Raw genomic sequence first — 22,434 nt, forward strand, 5'->3', positions numbered from 1 at the left:
GTTCAGACTGATCATGGGTCAAAATTCAGGGTTCAGGAGTGTGGAGGGTGGGGTGGAGAAAAAAACCTAACTAAAGTTTGGCCAAGACAAGTGAGTGAGTATTTTGTCCACAGTCATCAGGAACAAAGAGTGGAGCTAATCATTTATGAGACCAAGAATGGGAATTTGGAGGGTCCGTGTCTGGCCCTGTCCTAGGCAAACAGGGGGTTACCCCTGAGTCTTATCCAGCTCATACTGGATAGTCTGGTTCTTTGCAGTCAGCATTTCCAGGAACACAAAGGAGTGGGGGATTTCTTGCCCACTGCTGTTCTCCAAGAGAACAGGGCTCAGGGAGTATTTGACCTTGTCAAAGACAATCATAGCTCTCAAAGAGCTTTAATTCCTGAGGGCTTAATAATTAAGCAATCAAATAAGTAAATAAATAAAAGTTGCAGAACTGTCATCAAATGCTTTCAGAGAGAAATGACTCCTGGCCTCCGAGGAGGACATACCAAGACCACAGTTAGCTCCTTAGCTTTGCAGTTTCAAAAATTCATCTGTATCTGCCCAGGACCAGACTGAAAGATCACTGTAATAGAACAGATGGCACTGAAATGGACCCGATTATGTACAGAGATGTAAGATTCATTACAGCTCAATGAGGGAAAGCAAGGATTACCCAATAAATGGTGTTGGGACAATTAACTAGCAATTTGGAGAAACAGTAATTTTCAAATCTCACTTTATATTATGCACTAAAATAAATTCCAATTGAGTGGAAGAGTTAAATGTGGGGTTTTTTAAACATCAAAATCTCAGAAAAATAGAATTGAATATTTTCCAAACCTAAAGGAAAGATAACTATAGGCTCAGAAGCAACATAAGGAATAAAAAGAAAAAAGAGTAAGATCTCTAAGTTTGACTACAAAAAAAAAGCAACATATAAAAGGAAATGGCAAACAAAAAATATTGCAACAAATGTAACAAAGAGGTGCTATATTTAGTATTTAAGACCTCATGTATATGGGCCAGAAACAAATTAAGACTCTAAAAGATAGGGCAAAAGACACTCACAAAGGAAGTTACATAACTAGCAAACAAGGATTTGAAACATTCAGTTCCCAGAGAATAAAAAATATAAATTAAAACCAAGTTACCATTTCCCTCTGTTAAATTAGCATAGATTGAAAAATAATACCCCTGGGGTGTCTGTTTCTGGTGAGGGTGCTGAAAGGCACAAGTGACCGTTGAACCTGCCCTAGCAATGAGAACTAGCCGAGGAAGCCACAAAGTCGTGGTTCTCAAAACTATTAGCTTGCTCGGGATGCAAAAGAAACCTAAATAAACTGAATTGCAGAAATGACAAGCTCTTCCTAAGATAGAAGAGATCCATGGCTGCTTCTATCTATGAAGCGGCCGGAAGGAGAGGGATCTGCCATAAACTCAGGTAAAGAAATTTCAGCCCAACTTGCAACAACATCTAAGCAGTCTATGTGAGCTCCTGTGACAGATTAGAACTCTGAGAACCCTGGCCACAGTGCAAGTGTACTTCCACCCATATGCCAAAGCTTTCATACAGGTCTTCCTCAAGTACACAGTCATAGACCCAAGGCAAAGGGCAAGACAGAATCCAGAGAATTCCCTTGAGGCCGGCAGCATCTTCCCCAAGTACAAGACCCGCTTGTACAAGACTGGGAGTAAGAGAGAGAGCTGAGAAATCCCTTCCAGGGACCCAGGGCCTTCCCCAAGTGCAGCACAGTGGCCTTCCTAAGACATAGAATGGGGCAGAAGATGAAGAGGGGTCTCTCAAGTTGCAGAAACCTGGGGGAAGGACCTAAAATTCAAGCGGGCAGCTGGCACCAAGCAGAAAGAAAGCCGTCCATGGTTCAGAGAGCTGGCAACAGAGCTGTGAAGCCTAAAAAGATCTCTTGAGTCTCACTGGTGCTCAGAGCCCAAGCCCTAACGAAGACAGTCTTGATAGCATTCTCAAAACACATGAAGCCAGTGATGAACTGGATCAAACTGAAGATTAAACGCATCCATACCCTGCTCAGATACAGCTTCGTTGGTCTCTGTCCCTCACATTAGCAGGCTCATAGAAGGGACATAACCTTTCCTATGGGTAAATACTCTTTACGTCAGCCTCTAGTGATCTTTTACACCTAACAGCCAACATAAATAAAGAATTAAGAGACCGTAAGATACAAGCCAATGTGATAGGGATAAGAGAGGAAGAGTAAACAGAAGAGGACCCAGAGATGGCTCAGATGTTAGAATTATCTAGACAGTGACAGTGAAATAAACAGAGTAAGTATGTATGAACGAATGGGGAATTTGGAGAGAGATGGAAACCATAAAAAAGAACCAAATGGGTGTGTTATTAATTCCTTAAAAGACACTAATTCTGTTTAGAACAAAAATTATAACAATGAATTAATAGAGTTTGGAGCATATATAATTCATTGTTATAGTTTTCATTTTTATGAAGTTCAGAACAGGCAAAAGAATTTTCTTGAGTAATGAAAATATTCTATAATGGGGGGGCAGTTAAAGGTGTATATAATTGTCAAACCTCCTCAAACTAATTTCTTAAAATATGGGCATTTCATTTCATACCACTTATACCTCGATAAAAAAAATTTTAATAATATCTTAGGCTGCTGAGGGCATAGTGAAACCAATATTCCTGTAAATTGGACACTGGTTTTGGAAAGCATTTTGCCAATATTAATCAAGGATTATTAAAAGTCCAAATGTTTTATTTTATTTTTTTAAAGATTTTATTTATTTATTTGACACAGAGAGAGACAGCCAGCGAGAGAGGGAACACAAGCAGGGGGAGTGGGAGAGGAAGAAGCAGGCTCCCAGAGGAAGAGCCTGACGTGGGGCTCGATCCCAGAACGCTGGGATCACGCCCTGAGCTGAAGGCAGACGCTTAACGACTGAGCCACCCAGGCGCCCCTAAAAGTCCAAATGTTTTAACTCGACAATTTCACTTAGGCAAATATGCTCTTAAGAATGAATTCAACATAACAAAAAGTGACGTGCACAATAATGTAACCCACAGTATTTTTGTAATAGGTAATCTGAAGTGCTTTGAAATCCAACACTGGATAATAATTAAACAATGTGTAATAAATATACTTATACATTTTAGCTATTGAAATTATATTGTCATGGGGCTCCTGGGTTGTGCAATCAGTTAAGCATCCAACTCTTGGTTTCAGCTCAGATAGTAATCTCAGGGTCATGAGATCGAGCCCCGCATTGGGTGCGGAGTCTGCTTAAGTTTCTCTCTCCTTCTGCACACCCCCCCCTTGCACATCCTCTCTACCTCTAAAATAAATAAATAATTCTTTATTTTAAAAAATTATATTGTCATGATTACATAACAAGCTAAAGACATGTTTATGCTATAAGCCTTCACGTCCTTGAAAAAACACACAAATGAGAAAAGCAAAGGAAAGAAAGAAACTGTAATGATAAGTCATTCTTATGTTGGGCGTGTGAAAGTATTTTTTCTTTTCATCTTGGTTATCTGCATTTTGATATTTTTCTTTCCTTTAAAATGTTTTCAATTTTTTTAGATTTCCTTTTTTTTTCTTGATAACTTCACATTATTACATTTTTCTATCCAAGAACAAGGTTTTTTCCTGCAGTGATTCTCTTATCATTTATGTCCTTCCATCATTTTCTTTGTTTAAATTGTTTTATTGCACAGGAAACCCATGATTACATTTTCATGATTTTTCCTGTATAAAAAGGACCTCAGTTTGCCCAACAGTTTTTAATTTCTAGAAAATAGACGGGAATGGACTTTCACTTGTGAATATAACAAATTAACGAATGGAATGGGCCTTCCCAATGACCCAAATACTTGTGCCTCCCAGACGGAATCCTAATACACAGCTAAACTGTATGTAGATTAATGTCAAACATTAAATCTATTTACTTGGAAAGCATCTGAAAAGACTAGCAGTGGTTAGTCTCTGGGTAGCGAGATAAGGTCAAACTGCTTCTTCTTTGTCCGCTTTTCCTACGGTGAATCTGTATTATTTTGTGATAAAAAAGAAATGGTAAACTCAGATCCCAATTTCGGGCTCAAGCCCTCCTGAAGCTCTGGACCCAAGCCTGACCCAAGTCAAGGTCAGGGAAATGCAGCCAGAGGCTTCCCACTGAGCATTTCTTCCAGCCATCCATGCTCCACTTCCCATCCCTTGACCTTGCACCCATCAGTCACGTTGTCCGCACGCCCCACCCCCCGCCATGCGGGAAGTAAGAGCAGGAAGCAGGGACCCTCAGTCTGGTCTCTCTCGGTCCCTGGGCTCCTTGGTGTCACCTAGGCGGCTGGAACGATAGCTACACCTACGTTCCCTCCCTGAGTCCCCAGCACCAGAGCCTGCTAAGCCATCCCAGCTCTGGTTCCTGCCAGACCTTTATTAACCATGACAAGGGTTTGGAACGCCTGAGAAACATCCTAATCTCCCCGTCTCCCTGTAGAAGCAAATAGAGTTAGAGGAGGCTGTGGAGGGTGGAATGGTGGCAGATGTATCCCTGGAGAGCCCAGCTCCAGCCTTCCTGGCCGGCCTGTGTCTCCCCCTCTCAGCTCAGATCTCCTCTCAGGAGCCCTGGCCAAGCCTGCTGAAGGGGAGCTGAGGAGGTGACTACAAATCGAAATGAACGTCCAGCTGTAAAGAATTCAAAGCGATGATAAATAGCTTTATGGGGCCCTGGCACACTGCAGACAGCAGAGAACTCTCGCCATCCACCCCTGAGTAAATTAGAGAGACACCCCTCGTCCCTCCCTCTTCCTGACCCCCACAGTACTCAGAAAAAGGAAGCATGACCACGCCTAATAAGGAGGGGCAAGGAACAGCCCAAATTAGAGGGAACCTCATTAAAATATGTCTCTTCGTAGCTATTCAATCACTAATTGACTTTTCCTGCTCACTTTAATTTTGACATTGGTGTCTTGATTAATTAACTCTGTCACCAAAGCCCCAGGGTGTCACAGAAGGACTCACCAGGAGTTTATCTTGCTACGTTCCAGCCAATTTGACAGGTAGGTTCTCCCTGGCCAGCTCCATGGGTAATGGCCTGAGCCTGTCATGGTCCCTTGAGCCCTAGAGGAAACGGAGACACGTTGTCATTTTCTAACTGTTGGCCATAGGGCCCAGCCAGCAGGAAGAGAATCAGAAGGCCTACGTTGTTGCTTTCCCTCTCCGACAGCATAATAAATTTCCTTCTCTCCATCTGCATTCTCATATGGACATGAAGTTCATCACGGACACCATGGCCAGTGGGAGAGATGGAACACAAGTGTTGTTTCTGGATAAGCCTTCTGGGAAGTCATTTGGTCACTTGCTCATTCATTCGTAGAAGTATTTAACTTGTTTTTGACTGGCCTGTGCTAGACTTGTGGGAAAGGACAGGGTCCAACGTGGTATTAATTATGGGCCCTGCCCATGAGACATTTATAATTTTAGTTAAAGAGCTGTGACATTCTCTTATAAAAACAGAAGCTAAGATTTGGTGCTCAGAGAAAACCCCCAGGTGGCAAAATCAATTGTCCTGGATATTTTGGCCATGTGTCCCCACTCACTTCTGGGACCCCCTGGCATGTTTCAGACATGCACTGAGTAACTGCAATGGAGCCACCAGCAGGGGGAGCTTTGGTCAGAGAACTTAAAAGGTCAAAACTCTCTTCCTCTGTCTGGCTTTTTTCATTCTCCCCCACCAGGATTGGAGGCATTAGGTCCCAGGAGATAGCAGGTGAGGGAAGGGACTCTCTCCCTTCACCCCCTCCTCAGCCCACCCTGCAGAGAGTAAGATTGATCCAGACTCGTTGTCGCTTCAGTAGTTTGGACTGGGCTACCTGTGAATGGAGCTGCTCCACCCTACAGGTGTGCCGGGGGTCTGCTCCTGGTCTACACGGCACTGGGAGCTCTTAGGCATCTTGCTTTTTCTTTCTCTTTTCCCTTCAGCTTGGTGGCATACTGCCTTGGGGGCGTGCTATCCTTGAGCATACCACCCATCCTACCCTCCTGTCTCTCCGTTCCAAGTGGAAAAGAAAGAAGATTCATGACCAGGATTGAATCTTTTCCTAAGGTATTTGGTGTGGGGAGGAGGAGAAAGCAAAAGCCACAGCTACTTCTGTTTCCTCCAGCCTAATTTACAAAACCCTCTCTATTGTGGCTCAGGGTCCACCCTCGTTAGCATTTAGGTGTTATTTTCCCTCTACAAGTTTCATCATGAGTGTCTTTCTCTAGAAGACTCCTAGGGAAGAATGCTGTGATCTTGGGCAGAACACTGCTATTCCAAGGTCCCTTGTCCAAAGACCATTCTCGAGTGCCTTAATCACATGGAGAGCCGATGAGGCCAAGTCATCCCCACAGTGTGTCTCCTCAGAGGGCCTGCTCCTGATAGTATTTTCAGGGCTCTACCCTAAAGGAACTCCCTTGCCATGGGCTCATATCTAACACGTACTTTCCCAGATTGCTCTGCTTCTCATATCTCCTATTTTCACTCTTGATCTACTTTTTAGCCTACCTTGGCAACCTACAATAATACCCTCTGCCTTTAAAAAAAAAAAATTCCTAATGGCTTTCTATAGTCCTTAGAATAAAATCGAATCTCCTCACCATAGCCTACGTGGAAGGCTGCACTGCTGATCGCAACTCCCACTGCTCCTCTCTGTGGGAGGACTGTGCATCCCCACCCCTGATGGCATCACTTTTGGCCATGTAACTTGCTTTGGCCAATGGAAATGGCACATCCACTTCCATGCAGAAGCTGTAAGGCCATCACATGATCCTCCCTCCACCTTCTCTCTTCCCTCTGCGAAGAGACCCGAAGTGTCCCAGGTGGGAGCTGTCCCATCTATCTGGGTCCTGGAGTGAAGAAGATTTGTAGCCAATCCACAATAAACATGTAGTATGAGTGATAAGTAACCTTCTTTATGAGATGCTATTGAGATATGAGGGTTATTTGTTAACATTCAGAGGAGCCTCATCTGACTGACATATTCTATGGTGCGATCTAACCCCTGACCATTTCTCCAATTTCATGTCCTACCTTCCCTTCCCTCACCCACTACATTCCAAACACCCTGGCCTGCTTTCTTTTCCTTGAACATGCCATGTTTTTTCTCACCTCAAAGCCTTTGCATAATACTGATTCCTCTATCTGGATTGCTTTTCCCTGAGTTCTTCACATGGCTGGCCCTTCTTCATTATTCAGATCTTGGTTTGAATACTAGCTTCTTAAGAAATGCCTGACCTGGACCCTCTCTAATGTAGTCCCCTAGCTATTCTTTGTCACGTTACCCTGTCTTACTTTGCATCTGTCCACTAGTTTGTTATTTCTTTTCCCTCCTTGGCAATGAACACTTCGTGAAAGTAGAGATCTTGTCCATCACAGTCACTGCCCTATCTCCAGACACTACAAGGTCACCTGACACATAACGGACAATCAGTAACATTTGTGTCATGAATAAATAAAAGTCTCTCCCAAACTTTAAACTCATTTCCAACTGCCAACTGGACACCTCTTCCCAGAATTCCTGACTCAAGAGACCCAATGCAGAATTCATAATTCTGTCCCCTCTTCTCCTACCCCAACTTTGTCCTCATCTTATTCCTGATTAATGACTCCATCCCTCACCCTGTCACCCCAACCAGACTCCTCAAGTACTTTTCTACTCCTCCCCCTCACTCACTTCCCCCATTCCCAATCAGTCACCAGGCTGATTCTCTTTTTTTAAATCTCTCTCTAATCTACTTCGTCCTCATTCCTACGCACCTGCCCTCACTCAGGCCCTCATCATCCGTTGCCTGGATTATCACAATCTTTGCAGAACAGGGTTCCCTGTTTCCAATTCTTTCCCCTCCCATCTGTGTTGCACGCTGCCACCAGAATTATCTTTCTAAAATCTGATAATGTCACTCCCCTGTTTAGAAGGATTTAAAAGGAGCACCAAGATAAAGTTTAACTCTTTAGAGGCCATGAGATACCTTTGTGTTCTGGCACCTGCCAACTTCCCAGTGCATCTGCCACCCACGGCCAGACCCCTCACCCCATCCGGCCACACTGAACCAAGGCAGCAGATCCAACATGTATTTGCACTCAGTGCTCCCTCTCCCTGGAATGCCGTTCCCCCTTCTGCCCTTTGCCTCCCCAAACACACGAGAAGGAACATGCACATATGCACACACTCCCATCAGGACCCACCTAATCAGAGCAGCCTTCTCTGCCATTCTCACTCCCTCTGTGTAGCCTCTCCCTACTCCTCCCCACCCTTCTCCTGAAAACAAGAAAATAGCTCTAATGATGTGCTTGATGCAAACCTCTCTTATAAGATCACATGGCACCGTATGCTCTTCGGGTACAGGTTTGTCTATGCGATTCTCAAGGGCTGACCCAGCAGCCTTTCTTGTTTGAGTGCCCAGTGCTCCACACAGCACGTCTTTCCCGATAGACACATGGCATGTGCTCAGTAAATCTCATTCCAGTGAATAGATGGATAGTTGGTATTAAGTATGGGAGAGAAAATAATAGAGGGACTAATTACATTACCAGCCAGAGTGCTCATCTGCATGATATGAGCAGGAAAAGAAAGCAGATGATAGGTGAATCAACCCTTAGCTTCAGTTCTGCCCTAATAAAGCTATCCTACAAAGTGGATACATGCCTGCAGTAACAGGAAGAGGATCCCAGCATTTAAAGAGCTCTTAGCTCCAGACCTCACCAGCACACTGACCTCCGGTATGGCTCCTATACTCTCTGTCCTGGGTGTCCTCATTTACTACCTATGTACCTTTCTCCCACCTGTGTATTATAAGAAAGGGTTTTCTAATGTTGCTCCCATTGCACAAATTCTAAAAAAGGAAAAGGATGTCCCCAAACCACACAACTGGTAAGCAGCAAAGTTAGAACTTTGGGGTTAGAACAGGGGTTTCCGTTTCTAAGCTGTGTGTCCTCCTCACCCAGCCGGACCATCTTCCCCTCCAAAGACAGCATCGGTAAGTGGATTATCTCTGTTACCACCACTTCTAAAATGCTTTAATGCCAATACTTTCTTCCCTGTCTTGAATTGCTTTCCCCACCTAACCTCTCACTGTCCCAAGCACCTCTTAGGCTGAGCCTCTGGAGAGTGGGCCAGGACCCCTGGCTCCTCGCCCAAGAAATGGAGGCTCCCCTCCAGTAGGGAGCAGCAAGAGCCTCAGCAGGGCTGCTGAGAAGCCAGGCTGTCATTTTAGAAGATTCAGGTTCCAACTTAATACTATTTGAGGCTCAAAATAACCCCTCCAGTCTCCCTCTTATTTCTTAAATGCAGTTCTTAACAGTAATGATGGCACCTGTGGGGGAGGAAAAAGAAGGGATTTAGGCTGAGAGTTGGTTTCATGTCACCTAAAAGGATTATTTTATACCATCAGAAAGATAATTCCCCTCCTACCGGGGGAGGATGGATTAGGTCTTTACTTCAGATGCCACTTTATGAAAAGATTATTTAAAGATTATAGGACAAAATGGATACATTTGACAACATCTGCTAGGGCTGGGTTTTTTGGCAGCCTGAGAAACAATTGCTAATTTATACAATTAATAGATTGCTCACATTAGTGCTAATCTTGAGTCCGTCTGCCTGCAAATGTCCACACATTCCTGTTGTAGAGTTTTCTTCCCCATCTCCCCACTGATTTTTCACGAAGAATGATAAAAAATGCCACTGCCTCCATGAAGTCTTCCCTGAGCTCTCCACTTGGAAGTGGACACTCTTCCCTTCAGACTCCCTCCCATATTTGAAGGTATTATCACCATGCTGCTTCGGGCAGGAGATCTACCTGCCTCCACCCTCTCCTCCTGGACCAGAAGCTTCTTACACGCGTCCTTACTCAGGCCCCAAAAAGCTGTGCGTACACTAGGCGGGGAGAAATGTAAATGCTTCTCTGTGCTTCCAGGTCTCAGCCATCCCCCCAGGCAGCGTAGGGAAGGAAGGTCGTGGAGGCTTCCAGGGGTCAGGAGGGCACTGGTGTTGCTGGGGTGGGGTTCTGCTGCTCTGACTCTCACCATATGGTTATTCACAGAGGGGCTTTGGGGCTGAGGAGCACAGGCTGTGACCTGCCATCCCGAGGGGCCTCTAGAAAGCACTGTGGCCCAGAGCATCTTGGTCAGACACCCCAGAATTCAAGCAGCTCTGTTATTTATGGTGGGGCAGTCTTGACAAAAGTATTGAGGAAAAGTATGGAAGATCCTGGATTATTTTTCTGAAAAGCCCATGGGCGTGGTGTGACAGAAGCAAGTCTGCTTTACTCAGAGCTGAAGCCTGTCTCTGACGCCCCAGAAATCTGTGAATGGCACCTATGCTCATTCACAGCATTGCCATCCCCAATGGCTACCCACTCTTCTAGCCTCTTCCCTGTCACTTTTCTTGGCCCACGCCGAACTAATGCCAGCCCTAACCCACGTGCCTCAAGCGTCTCCCTGCATCCAAGAAACAGTTTCTTCTGCCTGGACTGCCTCCCCTCAGCCCTTCTCCATCCCATGAATTTCTCCTCCACTCCCTTAGACTCGGCTCAGATGTCAGCTCCTCTGTGGAGCCTTCCCTGATGCCGGGTATATATTACCCGAGATATAGAGAAGCAAAAACCACCGTTTCTGAAAACATTCACTAATAAATGGCCGCTCGTAATAAATACTACTCAACAACTATTTATTGAGCACGTGTTACATGCCAGGCACTGATCTCCACACTTGGAATACAGCAGTGAGCAAAACAGACAAATGTGCCCCACTCATGGGCTTACACTCTACCAAGGGGCAGGGGAGGGGGACAGGGTACCCCCACACAATAAACACAATGACATGTAAATTGTATAACATGTTAGAGGTTGATAAGTGTGTGCAAAAAGGAAAAAGGAGAGAAGGGTAAAAGGGACAGAGAGAATTGAGGGCGACAGGAGAGGGGGTGGGGTGAGGTTAATGGGGCTATGTGGACAGGCCAGGTTCAAGAACTCAAGAGAAGGAAGGAGGGAAGCAGAGGAGGAGAGCAGACTACAAGGAGTGTCTGATGAGCAGCCAGAAACGGGGCCAGAGTGGAAGCCAGGTGGAGAGGCCGTGTCGAGGAGGAAGGGGAGATCATCCCTGCCTACACTGTTGCTATGGAAGCGAGATGGGCACTAGAGTCACTGACTCCACAACACGGAGGGCAGAGGTGGGTTTTACAGGAGCAAGCCCGGTGGGGGGACTGGAGTGAAGGCTGACTGAAGTGAACTGGAGAGAGTGGGGAAACGAGAATGTGGAGGTAGCAGGTGTACACAACCCTTTTGCGGTTTGCTGCAAAGTGTAGCAAAGACAATGGATGAGAGCTGGAGAGGAAAGGCATGTGGATGAAAATAATCTAACAGCGAGCAAAGCACCAGGGCCACAGGAGAGGGGGACTCTTGCTAGAGCAGAGGAGGCTGACGGAGCAAGCATACATGTGCATAGGCCACGGAAAGTCCTGACTCCCCACAGGAGTGCAGCCCCATCCATATTCATCGTGTTAGGGACCTGGGCCCCCTGTCCAAATGTATTCATTTATTCATTCGTTCTACGGATTTTCCCTGAATGCCCTCTACACGCCTGGTTTGTGCTAGGCACTCCCCAATACACAATGCAGACAGGCCCAGTGATCTCTGCTCTCCAGTAGGCGACGTGCTCGCGGAGGATGCTTGTGGGTGTCACTGAAAGATCCTGAGTTCGACAGACTCGAAAGACAAGGACAGGGAGCCTAGGTGGCTCAGATGGTTAAGCGTCTGCCTTAGGCTCAGGTCATGATCCCGGGATCCTGGGATCGAGGCCCTCATCAGGCTCCTTGCTCAGTGGGAGTCTGCTTCTCCCTCTGCCTTTCCCCTGGCTTGCGCTCTCTCTTGCTCACACTCTCTCTCTCTCCCTCAAATTAACAAATAAAATCTTTAAAAAAAAGAAAAAAAGACAAGGACATTTAACATCCCCTATAATAAAAGTCCTGATAAATGTTCACATTATGTCATTATTATAGCCTTAATCAAAATGTATCACCATTGTCTATCCCCTACACTGACAGCAATTTTTTAATAATATTTATAACTCCAGCACCTAACACAGTTTCTGACACAGGGAAAGGACTTTTGAAATGCTTGTTGAATGAATACATGAAACCTGAAAGATGAGAAAAAAATCCTCATTTTGGGATCCTTCATAATATTCACCTATGTGAGTTACCAAGCTATACTTTCCAAAAACAAAACATCTCTGTGACATCAAACATCTTTGTGCAAAACAGTGATTCACACTGAAGTATGAAGCAGTTTCCTTGGATACTTTTCTCTTAACAACCAGCTTAGATGGGCCGTTCCTTATCAACTGGACTTTTCCATGGAGTGGGACGGAATGGAGATCTGGGAGGGATAATTTGGAAACTGAGGTACCACCAGGTAACAGAAGACTAGATGTCCTGGCCCAGTGGTTGGTCCTGCTTCAGCACGGTGACATCAAATACCATTGGAGGGGACACGGGGGTGGGACACGAAAAGGGGTTCAGAGGTGAACAGAGTTTGTAAAAGGGTTTGTAAAAGGGTTCCTCAGTGTGGGGACATTTGGCTGATAGTCCCGAGCTCCATCCCAACCTCCCACCCATTTCCAGGTGGCAGGAAACAAAGCGTCTAATTCTAAATTGGTGTTTCTGATTGTCTTAATTAGCAGGCTGTCTATGTCTGATTAATTTTTCGCCCTTCCAAACTTCCCATCAGTATATATATATTTGGCATCATGCAAAAGCCACTGGCCTTTAAATGGCTTGTGCTTTGTGCATCTGAAGATTGGCAATCACGGAAGAACAAGCCAGAAAGCAGTTTTTTGAAGGAGTGAGGGGGAAGCTGGTACTTGATCTTATTACTTCGGACCAATTTCTTGCTTTCTCTTTAAAAATAAGAGTTCTAAATAGTTTAAAGTGAAGTGGAATCGTTTTGAAATGGTACCTTCTGGGAAGTGCTCCCACTACGAGTGTCTGCCAGGCCGGGACCCGCAGCCAGCTCCACCCTGAGTGGTTTGAACTTTGAGCCTCTTGTAGTCCTGATGAACAATTTCACCTTTCTCAATTGCATGACACTTAGAACTTCCACAGTAGGAAGTTTATGCACTTTGGGGCTGGTCAGCACTGGGTACGAAGAGACGAGAGAGGAACTTGATACAGATGGATAGGAAGAAACCAGTAAAGGAAACTGTGGAGCAACTAAGTGACTTTAATGATTCCACTGAAGGAAATCATGTCTGGAGATATGACTTTGGTAGATGAAGCCAAGTGGAATGCAACCGGCCATCCAGGCAGCTATCAGTCAGGCCTTTAAGACCACAGACGTCATCAGATTACTTGCAAAGAAATGACCAGGTCAGCTCCGGACAAGGTAAGTGGAGACGGATGGAGATCTCACAGTGGAAAAGCTGGAAAGAGACCTGCATACCCAACAGAAAGTGGAGATACTAACAGCTCTCAGGAAACTTGGAGAGAAGCTGACTGCAGATAATGAGGCCCCCTTTCAGCAAATGCAGGTGCACTCTACTCAGCCAGTTTGAGAAAGTCTCTACAGACCTTGGCTTTGGAGGGAAAGTTCTGGTATTGACAAGTTTTGAGGTTGGAAAAACAAAAAAATGATGTGGCATGGTAGCTTGGGACTTTCTTGCTTTACATGGCGTTTGTCTTCTAGGGATTTTTCATTGCAAAGAAATCAAGAGACTCTAGGTCACCTGGGTGGCTCAGTCGTGAAGCGTCTGCCTTCGGCTCAGGTCATGATTCCAGCGTCCTGGGATCGAGCCCCGCATCGGGCTCCCTGCTCCTCTGAGAGCCTGCTTCTCCCTCCCCCGCTCCCCCCTGCTTGTGTTCCCTCTCTAGCTGTTTCTCTCTCTGTCAAATAAATAAAGTCGATTAAAAAAAAAAGAATGAAAGAAAAGAAAAGAAATCAAGAGACTCTAGAAACGGTGACTGAAAAAAATAGTTGTGGCTTCTGGTTACATCCTTCCTCATGGTGCTTTGTGATCCTAGACAGGTTGGGATGAGGGATGCATGGGACCCTATTCGTTACATCTTTCATGTTTGGAAACACTTGGGTGTTTCTACCTCTTGGCTGCTGTGGACATGGGTGCACAAGGATCTGTTCGAGCCCTGCTTTCATTTCTTTTGAACACATGCCTAGAAGTGGAATTACTGAATCACATAGTGGGTTCTACTGACCTTTTGAGAAACTGCCAGACTGTTCCCTAAAGTGGCTGCACAATTTTATACCCCACCACGGATGCACCAGGGCTCCCACTTCCCCACGTTCTCACCAACACATGGGATTTCCTGCTGTTGTTGCTGTTGTTTTTATAGTCACCCTATGGGGTGATGTGGGGTGATCTCACTCTGCTTTTGATTTGTGGTTCCCTGATGACAAAGGCTGTTGGGCACCTTTGCAGAGCAGTAAATTAGTAACAAATATCTGTTCTGCTTCCTTCGGGACTCGGTGACAGTGGCACATGACACCGGGGATGTGAATGGACTTCCCAACGCTCAACACAAGTTATTAATAAGATGATGCTTCCACACGACGCACTGATGTGTGACTTTTACTTGGAGGTTAGGGTGCTTCTGCACAAGAATGTAACTGCACAGTGCCTAGAGGCAGTAAGAGATGACAGACATCTTGTTCTCACGGGACAGTCCTAGCCACTCCCACAACTTCAACCACTGAGGGGTAAATTCTGATAACACCCTCTTGCAAGTGTTTCCAGCTGCTTATGGGGGCTCTTGCCTGGATGTTATCCCCCTCCTTTAGTTGCTGTTCTGATGTGGCATTGGGGATCTGCTGTATGGAATGGAATTAGGTCTAAGAAAGATTTTGACCTTTCTTTTCAGGCACATCTGTGTGTGGATTTGACCCTGTGGTTTTATTTAATTTTTTTAAGATTTACTTGTGTATTTTAGAGAAAGAGAGAGATTAAGAGAGCACAAGCAGGAGTGAAGGCTGAGGAAGAGAGAGAAGCAGACTCCCCGCTGAACAGGGAGCCTGATACAGGGCTCCATCTCATCACCCCGAGATCATGACCTGAGCCAAAATCCAGAGTCAAATGCTTACCCAACTTAGCCACACAGCGCCCCTGACCGTGTAGTTTTAAATGATCTTAAACCACTATTATCAATCTGACACTCTGACCATGTGACCAGAGAAGAATTTTATATTCTGGCTTGTGAGGTCACACAAACAGTAATGACTCAAATTTCACTGGCCAGAGCTTATTCAGAAGCTCAGAACACTGTCAAATGCCTCCAGGCAAGTGTTTCTAGAAATCCAGACCCACAAGAATCATCCCACCAGGCATTCCATGCCCCAGAGCCCTCGTGGTGCTCCGATCGAAGTAAAAATGGGTAGAATTTCTCTGTCTTCCACTCTGGATACCTGGAGACCCAAGCAGGGCTGTGGGTGCCCTGACCTCACAGAGCCCTTGGAGGGAACTGCCCTGAGGACTTCCGTCCCCGCCACAGGCTGCAGACCCCAGTCTTTGGGTGAGGAGGAACAGAACCCAAGCTGGCTGCCTACACCCCATCTCTCTCCTTCTCTGCCTCCTCCCCCTTATGCCCGTCCTCCTCTGCGTGGTGTGGCTCCTGCCTCACCTCCATCCTGCACTGACCAGTCAGGGATACTACACAGTGCAGTGCAGAAGCCAAGGCAACCAGGGTTTCAGTGACAACTGCACTAATTACAAACAGCAGCCTTGGCCATGGGGCTTCCCTTCACAAGCCTCTGCTTCCCCAGATGCTAACCAGGGATAAGGAGACATTCTTTCAGAGTCGTTATGAGAATTAAGGGGTTTAGGGGAGCAGCTGGCATGGGGCACGGCTCAATCGATGTTAATTCACCTTATTTTTATATATTTTTTCTTGCAGTTGCTCCATGCCTATATCCAACCAATTCTCATCCCTCTCACCATTAATATCTCGGACTAAGTCCCCACCATGTCTTGCCACATTGTTCTAAGAGCCTGCTTACATTTGCTCCTGCTTCCCCACAGTGAACTTGCACAGAGCAGGCGGAACGCGCTGTTCCAAACGTGAGTCAGATTATGTGTACCCTCCACTTAAAACTCCCATCACATTAGGATAAAGTCAACCTGCTCTCCACGACCCCTGCCTCTTCCTGCCCCAGCTCCTCATCCTCCTCCTACCCTCCCCACCCTCTGCCCGGCCTCTGCGGCCACCTTGCTTATCCCTACAACCTGTCCTGTCTCATGACCTTTTCCTTGGTGTTCCTGCTGCTGGGACTGATCTCCGTATCACTTAAGTATCTGATCAGATGTACCACTGTGTCCAAGTTCACCTTATCTACACCAAATGCCCTGCCCCCAGTGGTACTCTCTAGTACCTGGCCCTGCTTTAATTTCTTCACTGTCTTTGCTATAGTCTGAATGTCTGTCTCCCCCTACAAATGCTTATGTGGAAATTCTAATGCCCAATGTGATGGTATCAGAAGGGGGGGCCTCTGGGAGGTGCTTGGTCACGAGCATGGAGCCCTCATGAACGGTTCTAGTGTTCTTACAAAAGAGGCCCCTGAGAGTTCTAAAGCCCTGTGAGGACACAGCAAGAAGTCAGCAGTCTCCAACCCAGAAGAGGGCCTTGGCCAGAACCCTACCATGCTGGCACCGTGCTCTTGGACTTCTAGCCTCTAGAACTCTGAGAAATACATTTCTCTGGTTCATATGCCATCCAGTCTACGGCACTTTGTTATGGCAGCTCAAACAGATGAAGAAAAGACTGATCACCATATGAAATTATATCATTTGTGCCTTTATGTAATGCATGGCATTTATTTTGTGCAATATTAATATAATGCATATTAGTTTTATGCAATATTAACTTAATGCATAAAATAATACCCTCCTCACAGTTCCTATCTCTTTATTGTGCTTTATTCGTCTGAATACCACTTACACCACCAGCGTGTTACTCGTTTCTGTGTTTTGCCTATTGCCATCTGTCTCATTAGAATGCAAACTCCCTAAGGGCAGGAGTCTGGATGGGGCCTGGCAGTGCTAGGTATGGAGTCAGCCTGTAGTAAATATCTGTTGAATCAGTGAATAAGTCTGTGCCCACTTACTGTCTCCTTTCTGAAACACAAGTTGCCTCTCCGGATCCAGCGATGAAGGAAGGCTCCATAGCCCTGTCCTCCACATCCCATTTCTCACTGTGCGGGAGGCTGGAAGGCCTCTGGAAGGCCTCTCTAATCTCTGGGCACCAGCAATGCAGATTTATTTCAAGTCGACACAGGCCATGATGGAGAAGCTGGTAAGAAAATTCAGTGTCTGTTCAGTGCTCTGAGTTCATGGTCATCAGACACAGGCTGGCCGTGAAGACATGCAGCATCCCCACCGGGGCCTCTGAGGAGACAGCAGCCCAGGCCAGTGTCCCTTCCCCAGAGTCAGGAGAGCAGCTTGCCGTGAGAAGGGAGAAGCCTTGACAATCTGGCCGGGTACTTCTCCAGGCTCGAGACCAGCGTGTCCAGGATGTCCCCTCTGCCCTGTGGCTGCTCGTGGCCTTGCGCTAGGCCCTCCTCTCCAAGTGTGCCCGGGACTGTGGCCTTAACTCTTGGCCCATTCAGCCCCTTCATCTTCTCCATTCTGAGCTCCTGACACAACGCACTTTCAGCCAGCATAAGTCACACAGATTGCTACTTTTACATGTCCTTGTGTGTGGTAAAATATACCTAAGGTTTATCATTTTAGCCATTTTAAGTGTACAGCTGAGTGGTATTAAGTACATTTGAGAACTTGGCCCTTCAGCCTCATTTGGCTCAAGCAATAACATCTTCTTTATTGACACAAGCCTGCCTTCCCCTGGGCGTCCTTCTTCCACCCTGGTCACTTCCCAATCTTCTTTGTAAGCATCTCATAACCTGACCTCCAGACGTTAGAATTTCCCAGGGCTTAGTCTTCTGCTCTGGTCTACACATGCTCATAGGTGATTATATACATTCCCAAGTGGTTTAAGTGCCATCCATAATTTGATGACTCCCTAACTGAGACCTGCAACCCACATCACTCCTCTGAGTTCCAGACCCACATACACAACCACCTCCTTAAAATGCCCCCTTGGATATCTCATGGGCATCTCATAGTTAATAAAGCCAATACTCAATCCTCGATTTTTCTCCTACCCCGGCCTCTTTTTTCCTTGAACATACAGAACTCTCTACTTCGTGGCCTTTGATTATAGTCATCCCTTTTCCCAGAGATACATACATTCACCCACTTTTCCCCTGGCTGCCTCCTTCTCCTCCTTCGGAATTCAGTTACATATTATGGCTTTAGAGAGGTTTCCCTGACCACCCCAATTAGCTACATTTTCTACCTCTGCATTCTGGTAATTTCTTTCTTAGCATGTATTACAATTTGTGCTCAGTTGATCATTTGAAAATATTCTTTACACCTTCTTAGTGTCAGACACTAAGGTAGGCCCAGGGGATACAGCTGTAAACAAAATCTGATACAACACATACTCTAACAGAGCTTTTAGTGTAGTAAAGAAAACATATATTAATTTATTTTAAAAGTCACAACTGTGAGTGTATAATACAAAGCGGCATGAGTACTACAAAGAAATTTCCTTTTTTTAAGATTTCATTTTTATGTATTTATTTATTTGAAAGACAGAGAGCATGTGCATGAGCAGGGGAGAGGGAGAAGCAGACTCCCCACTGAGCAGAGACCCAGATGTGGGACTCGATCCCAGGACTCTGGGATCGTGACCTCAGCCAAAGACAGACGCTTAACCGACGGAGCCACCCAGGCGCCCAGAAATTTCTATTTCAGAATATAATTAAGAAGCTAGCACTGGACTAGAATGTGGGTAGGTTTCCCCAGAGAGGCAATGCTTCAGCTGGCTTCTGAGGGATTAGTAGTGGTTAAGCAGGCAAAGAGAGGAGAGTAGCTTTCCAGGCAGAAGGAAGAACGGGTGTAAAGATCTTTCAGCAAAGCGGAGCAACATTCTAGGAAGGTCAGGGCAGCAGCTGCAGAGAATGAAGCAAAGAGAGGAGCACGATGTCAGGAAGTTAGCCAGGAAACACCATGCCCCACCTCATAGGCCACACCAAGGAACGTGGTTCAATCCCAGGAGGAAAAGCGAGCTGTTCAAGGTTGTAAGTAGGAGGTGGGTTAGAGGTCGGGACTCACATGATGGCATCTGCTTTTGCCCAAGATCACTCTAACTACAGTGCTTGGGGAAGTCATGGAAGAGTTGAGAAGCCAGTGGGGAGCTGGGGCTAGCCGGGGAGCTGGGAGCTGGCAGCAGAGACAGGGAGAAGTGGACACACTGGGAGGATATTCAGAAACCAAATCAATAGGAATTTATGGTGGATTGGATAGACATAACGAAAGAGAAGGAAGTCTCAAGGAAAACTGGATTTCTGACCTAATGGACTGCAGGATCACTCACAGAAACAGGGAACACCGAAAACGAAAAACAGAAAATTAGATGTGAACTGGGCAGGGGCTCCCAGAGGGAGGGGACCATGAGTCGGCCCTAGCCTGTTGAGTCTGAGATACCTTTGGGAAATGCAAATGGAGATATGGTAGGATTGAGAGAAGCAGGGGTATCGCACACTTGGGTCAAGAGCCCAGTACAGGGGGGCGCCTGGGTGGCACAGCAGTTAAGCGTCTGCCTTCGGCTCAGGGCGTGATCCCGGCAATCTGGGATCGAGCCCCACATCAGGCTCTTCTGCTATGAGCCTGCTTCTTCCTTTCCCACTCCCCCTGCTTGTGTTCCCTCTCTCGCTGGCTGTCTCTATCTCTGTCGAATAAATAAATAAAATCTTTAAAAAAAAAAAAAAGAGCCCAGTACAGAGTATGAGCTGAAGCTCTAATTTAAGGGTTCACTGATGTATGTGCAAAGGACTGGATATTCATGTCCTCCCAAAATTCATATACTGAAACCCTAAATCCCAATGAGGCCTTTGGGAAGTGATTAACTCATAGCATGGAGCCTTCAATGAATGGGATTAGTGCCCTTACGATCAAGGTGAACTCCATTGTTTTGAGTCTGGGGAACTGAGAAGGTGAAGATTATCTTTAGCCAAGATGAGAGTCTGTGGGAGGAGAAAGTTTTGGGTGAAGATCACTAGCTTGATTCTAGCCTGTTAAGTTGGAGGTGCCTAAGAGAGCGGTCATGCAACTGCTGGGGTAAGGTGTTCCAAAGAGAGTCAGTGCTGGAGATAGAAAATGTTGAGCCATCAGCACATGGATGGTAATTAAATAGATGATTATTTAAAACCAATGGGATTAGATGAGGTCACCTTGAGAGTAAGGGTTTATAAAAGAAAAGGTCTGAGCATGAGGCCCTGGGACATCCCCAGGTTTGGAGGGCAGGAAGATGGGAGAAGCCAGTGAAGGAGACTGAGGAGAAGGGACCAGCAGGAAGAAGGAGAGCCAGAACAAAGGGGTTGTCCTAGAAGCCAAGAGAAGAAAACACTTCAAGGTGGAGAGAGGTAATCACCAAATTAAATGCAGCTGATGGGGGCACCTGGGTGGCTCAGTCAGTTAAGCGACTGTCTTTGGCTCAGACCATGATCTCAGGGTCCTGGGATCGAGCCCCAAGTTGGGCTCTCTGCTCTCCTTCTGCCTGTCGCTCCCCCTACTTGTGTGCTCGCTCTCTCTCTCTCCCTCTGTGTCAGATAAATACATAAGCTTTAAAAAAAAAATAAATTCAGCTGATAGGTCGTTAGATGAGAACCAAGGAATATGGCCACCAGATTATTAGTGTGGACATCACTGCTGACCTTGAAAAGATTCGTTTCCACAGTAATCCACAGAGGAGAAAGATGGGAACCAGTGGGTATGGACAACTTTTCTAGGAGTTTCACTGTAAAACAAAGGAGATAAATGGAGTGATAGCTGGAAGGGAGAGTGAGGCCCAAAATAGATTTGAGGGCTTTTGAAATGAAAGAAATAGCAACATATATAAACATGGATGGGAATGGTCGGCATAATACAGAAATAAAATGAGTAGAGTGAATACAAATGAACGATTCAAGACTGAAGGATGAGAACCACTGTAACAATGCTCTTGAGTAGGAGAGGGGAAGGGAGCAAGTCTTCAGGTGGAAGGGTTGGTGTAAGGCTGGAGCAGAGACCACTCACCCCTAGTGTGGGAAATAAGACAGCAATGTGGGTAGGTGGGTCCATATGTGGGTGGGAGCTTTTGTAAGTTCTCTGCCAATGGTGTTCATTTTTCTCAGTAAAATGGGAAAAAAGAGCATCCATGGAGAGTAAAGAGAGGGATGGGGAGAAGAGAGACTGAGAAGAGAGGGAAACACAAAATGGTCATCTGGGAGAGGGAAGGGCAAATGGACCAGGAGGTAGAGGGTAATTGCTGGGCAATGCTTAGGCTCCACATAAGTTTAGTGATTAAGTATTTACCATGACCTTGAAGATTAGGAGTTTTAAATTACTGATCTTGAAGGTGGGGCAGATTCAGACGATGCCAATGTCCACCCTGGGCTGCACAGGCTATTTACCTTGGAAGCTCACAGGACTTTGCTGCCTCTTAGGACCCCACTGCCCTTTGAATTTCTGATCTCTCTGTAGTATCTGCTCCCACAATCTCTTTTCCTCTTCTTTCCAGTCTTCCTCCCAGGGATATGTCTCATGCCTGGGAATGGGGATAGGGAAATCCAGACCTCAGGGACACAGTGAAAGACAAATTTGCAGGACATGAGCCCATATGCCAGTTCAGCAGCTCCAAACCCATCAATCACTACTAAAGTTGTCTACAAGAGGTGGAGCTCCTAACATAATATAATAAAAAATCACTATTAATAAAAATAAATAAATAAATAAATAAAAAGAAAAAAAAAAAGAGGTGGAGCTCCTGGGCTTGCACCCTTGGCCACCTTGCCCCAATTCCCCACCCCTACGAAGGGTGTGGGTGGTTGCTGACATCTCTTCTTTCCTGGAATCCCATTCTAAATACTGCTTCCCACTTACTGTGTGATCACCGTGTGGGGGTGCTGGATTAAATACCATGTGTATTACAACCTGTATTCTTTTACACTGAAAACACTGCAAAAACGGCACTTGCCCCATTTTTTACACATGAGGAAACTGATGCATGAGGAGGTTATAACTTGCCAAGGTCACACAGCAAGTAATTGGCAGGTCTGAGACTGGATCCCAAGTCTGAACCCAAAGTCCTTGCTTTAACTGCTGTTATACCACCTCTCAGCTCCTTGCTAAAGAGCAAAACACCGAAGCAACTTCAGTCAAAATTTCATATTAATTATTGTCTCCTCCCCTCCCTTTCCTTCAGAGCCAGTTTTCTCTAAGGTGACATCTCAATTTAGCCTTGACAGGGGAACAGATCTACATATGAATGGCAGGTCCTGGCTGGAGATAAACCACTGAAGGGCTAATTCC

The 22,434-nt window shown here is 45.9% G+C and overlaps 1 long non-coding RNA gene and 1 pseudogene across 9 annotated transcripts in view; one reads left to right on the plus strand and one right to left on the minus strand.

Moving 5' to 3' along the window:
* The window catches only part of LOC123788940 (uncharacterized), a 450,302-nt gene that overhangs the window by 137,648 nt on the left and 290,220 nt on the right, over positions 1-22,434 (minus strand). For 7 of the 9 annotated variants that reach the window (XR_015723826.1, XR_015723824.1, XR_015723829.1 and 4 more), the window contains one exon: positions 5,004-5,102. The exons of the other annotated variants lie outside the window; for them this stretch is intronic. This is a non-coding gene — a long non-coding RNA (uncharacterized LOC123788940). The remainder of the gene's footprint in view (positions 1-5,003; positions 5,103-22,434) is intronic. 9 annotated transcript variants of the gene reach the window in all.
* On the plus strand, positions 13,102-13,651 carry LOC123789664 (protein LZIC pseudogene; annotated as a pseudogene).

Source organism: Ursus americanus, chromosome 3 (genome assembly GCF_024610735.1).
Source record: "Ursus americanus isolate L20-20 chromosome 3, mUrsAme1.1.p, whole genome shotgun sequence".
NCBI lineage: Eukaryota > Metazoa > Chordata > Mammalia > Carnivora > Ursidae > Ursus > Ursus americanus.